Source organism: Tupaia chinensis, unplaced genomic scaffold, assembly GCF_000334495.1.
Source record: "Tupaia chinensis unplaced genomic scaffold, TupChi_1.0 Scaffold138910_1, whole genome shotgun sequence".
NCBI lineage: Eukaryota > Metazoa > Chordata > Mammalia > Scandentia > Tupaiidae > Tupaia > Tupaia belangeri.
This window is the reverse complement of record NW_006198801.1, coordinates 633,471-637,766: the sequence shown is the minus strand read 5'-3', so window position 1 is coordinate 637,766 and position 4,296 is coordinate 633,471. Positions and strand designations below refer to the sequence as shown.

Genomic DNA, 4,296 nt, shown 5'->3' with positions numbered 1-4,296 from the left:
GCATGTCATGCACATGCACCCTGCATGAATTTCAAGCCATCTGATCCAGGACTTGAACCTTGGTCATACATGTGGAAGTTCAGCATCATAACCATTACACAATCTGCTAGTCCACATTCTTTACATTTATAGGGTTTCTCACCAGTATGAATGCTATGATGTACTCTAAGGTCTAAACCACAACTAAAGGTCATTCCATATTCTTATATTCAAGGAGTTTTTCACTTGTATGGATCCTGTCATGTTGTACAAGGTGAGAAGCTTGACTAAAGGACTTATCGCATTCCTTGCATTCATAGGGATTCACACCAGTATGAATTCTCTGATGTATTCTAAGTCTTCTACTCTGACTAAACACCTTTTTGTATTCAAGACATACATGGGATTTCTCACCAATATAAACTTTTCCATGCTGAGTAAGGTGTGAGGCACAACTAATGGCCTTCCCACACTCTTCACGTTCATAGGGCTCTCACTAGTATGAATTCTCTGATAGACTCTGAAGTCTGCATCTTAACTAAAGGTCATTCCACATTCCTCACGATTTTAGGGTTTTTCACCAATATGAACTGTCTGATGTTGCAAAAGTTTAGATATATGGGGACCAGCAGATGATGTAATGATCACGTTGCTGGACTCCTACATGGTCAACCATAGTTTGATTCCCAGACCCGGCAGCTTAAAACTAACTCCAGGCACATGTGTGTGCATGCCCAAAATCCCAAGAGGAGAATGGAGGAGAAAGGACTGTGGCATGGCCGTCATCCCTGGGGGGTGATTTCTCACTTTCTGTCTCTCTGTCTCTGTCTCTTGGCAAGTATATGCATCCTATAGCAAAATATCTCTCAAAAAAAATTGAGATGCTTGATTAAAGGCCTTTCCACATTGCTTACATTTGTAGAGTTTTTCACAGTTTGGATCCTCTGATGTGCTATAAAGTCTATAGGTTGACTAACAGCCTTTCCACATTTGCCATATTCATAGGGTTTCTCTGTTATGATTTCTCCAATGTGAAGTAACAGATGAAAGTTTTCTATAAATGTGCACTTCTCCATATCTGCTTATTTCACACTTTGACTTCAAATCTAAAATTTTTTTTTGTTTACTAGACCAAAAAACATAAATAATCTGTAATTGTTTTTAAATTTAAAATATCAGCTGGAGGACATTCCCTGCTCACCTTGCAGCAATGTGTGGGGGCTGTGAGGAGAAGGAATATCCCAACCGGGGTAACACCTGCTTGGAGAATGGATCCTTCTTGCTGAAGAAGGATCCTTCTTATTACAGACTGTGCAGTGTGTAATAAGCGAGATATTATGCTGATTACAAACAAATCCTTGAAAGAAGATGGGGAAGAAATAATAACTGGCGATCATCTGTGTAAGAATTGTCATCATGTTCAGTATCATGGATGAATTTCAGGAATATACCATGCTGTGTCTGTTATGTGGCAAAGCTGAAGATACGATCAGTATCCTCCCTGATGACCCCCGACAGATGACACTGTTATTCTAAGGATCTTTCTGCAGTTGGGTTGTAACTGTGTTGGATTGGTTTACAATACAACAAGCTGGGTGATTTGATCTACTTAATTTATAATGAAAATTCTTTGCATTATTTTCTGCCTAGACTTAACCTAAAGAAAAAGTAATTTAAGGGATTGTTATTCTCTAGAGCTGACCTCTTCTGATAATGCTCTCAGGTCACATCAGTACAGCCAGCCAGAGTGATACACATTTGTTAGCAGTTATGTGGCCAGAAAACAACTAGAATGGAAGCCCCAATCTTGGTTTTCAATAAAGGAACCAGGACTCTTTGGAAAACATTACTGATTGTAGGACTGGGGTGAGAAACATACAAGATGAGCCCGGAGCATCTTGTGCTACAAAAAAAACAAAAACCAAAAACCAAAAACCAATGATTGAGGGTATGTCAGAGAAGCAGGAACCAACTGAGGGAGCTACTAGTGACCAAAGCTGGAATTATTTGAGCAACAAAATAAAGTAGTATTATATTATAACCCCCCCCAAATTTAAAAATATCACCAACTAGAGGAAAATAAAGAACTCTAAAATCAGAACACAATTTCTAACAGTTATTGCTAATGTCTCCATAACTCTCATTTATCACATTTTAGTACAGCAATTTAAGGTACTTTTTCCTGGGCTGGCTCTTTGATCTGTGGTTAAGAGAGCTGGATCTTACATGGCCAACTGCATAGTTTGAGTCCTGGCCTCTGGCTTGCGAAATGGACCAGGTGTGTGTACATCATGCTCAAAATCCCAAAAGGGAGAGATGGAGAAGAAAGATTGCAACATGACCACAAAATAAGGGGGGTGTTTTCTCCTCTCCCTCTCTCATTGGCAAGCACATGCACCCTCTGGTGCGTACACACACACACATGCACACACACACAAAGGTGACTCTTTACTGTATCAGTTTCGACATAAGATTAAATAAACACTGGATCCCACATGGCCACCTGTGGTTTGAATACTGGCCTAGAAGTTTGAAAAATAAGCTGTATGAGTATGTGTATGTATGTGCCCTAAATCCTGACAGAATGAAGAAATGGAGAAAGGCCAGGCATGACTATGCCCTTTTGGGGAGCATGCTCTCTATGGTGAGTGCTTGTGCCCTCTGTTTAAAAAAAAAGAAAATAATTTTCCTGTGGGAGCCACCAGCTTGCGAGGAGTCTGGTATTCTCCTCTCCCCACCATGGTGTGTTTTCACCCACCGGATATTAGCATGCTCTCACAAAAATGTCACTTTACCCACTGTATTCAAGGTTCCCATCTGACCAGATGTTATAAACTTTATTCATAACTTGTGCAAAAATAAGACAGCCCTATGCTATCAGTGAATTTGCAGGTCGCATGTTTGCAACGACTAAGACCTGGTGCTGTTGGCATCGTAGACTGAACACAATCCCAAAGCAGTATGTCATCTCTTCTGCCCTGGCTACCATGGCCTTTACAGCTGTAGTCATGTCTAAAGGCCATCGTATTGAAAAAGGTCCTGAACTTCCTTTAGTGGCTGAAGATAAAGTTGAAGGCTGTTAAGATGATCAAGGAGGCTGTTTTCTGAAGAAACTTAAGGCCTGGAATGATATTTTAAAAGGTCTGTGCCTCTCAGCAAATGAGAGCTGGCAAGGGTAAAATGAGAAACCATCATTGTATCCAGTGCAGGAGACCCCAAGTCATCTATAATGAGGACATTGATATCATCAAGGCTTTCAGAAACATCCCTAGAATGGCTCTGCTTAATGCAAGCAAAGTGAACATTTTGAAACTTTTTCCTGGGGGCATCTGGCACATTTCTGCATTTGGACTGAAAGTGTTTTCCAGAAATTAGATGAATTGTATGGCACTTGGCGGAAATCAGCTTCCCTCAAAAGTAATTACAACTTTCCCATGCACAAGATGATGGGGAACCAGCAGTTAGCGTAATGGCTATGTCGCTGGACTCCCACGTAGTCAACCGTGGTTCGTGTCTCAGACCCGGTGGCTTAAAACTCACGCTGGGCGCGTGTGCGTGTGTGCCCAAGATCCCGAGGGGAGAATGGAGAAGGGATTGCGGCGTGACCATCCCCCCTGGGGGGTGCTTTCTCGCTTTCTGTCTCTATGTCTCTCTCTGTCTGTCTGGCAAGTGCACGTGCCCTGTAGCAAAAACCTCTCCAAAAAAAGAAAAAGAAGAAAAGAAGATGATGAACACAGACATTAGCAAAATCTTGAAAAGTCCAGAGATCCCAAGGGACTTCCAAGCATTGCACAAGAAGATTCCCTGTGCAGTCCTGAGGACGAATCCACTGAAAAACCTGAGAATGATTTTGAAACTTAGCCCATGTGAAAGACGATACAATGGAACACCATTCTTCACCAGGCCAGGCATCACAAACTCTGGCTGGAGAAAGTGGCAGCAGCACTAGAGGCCTTTGGTGGGAAAAAGGGCTGCAGGTATGAAGAAGCTAGCAGCTGAAAAGAAGCCAGCAGAAAAGAAACCTAACACAGAACAAAAGAAATCTGCTGCAAAAACCCTTAAATGTGTTTATCCTGTAAAAGTTAAATCATATTGGACAATTTAGTTTGAATAAACACCTTGTTCAAAGCAAAAATAAACAAACAAATATATCAATTGTCCACCAATTATATTTCTCCTTAAACATACAGACACCGAGGGGCCAGCAGATGGTCTAACAGTTATGTCATTGGACTCCCACATGGCTGATCATGGTTCCAGTCCTGAACCTGGTGACTTCAAAATCATGCTGGTGCATATGTGTGTGTGCTCAAGATC

General features: G+C 41.5%; 2 pseudogenes; both read left to right on the top strand.

Annotated features, from left to right (window-relative positions):
• The first annotated feature begins 1,189 nt into the window (after positions 1-1,189).
• On the top strand, positions 1,190-1,598 carry LOC102487367 (protein Churchill-like; annotated as a pseudogene).
• Positions 1,599-1,917: 319 nt separating this feature from the next.
• On the top strand, positions 1,918-4,084 carry LOC102471088 (60S ribosomal protein L4 pseudogene; annotated as a pseudogene).
• The last annotated feature ends 212 nt before the right edge of the window (positions 4,085-4,296 follow it).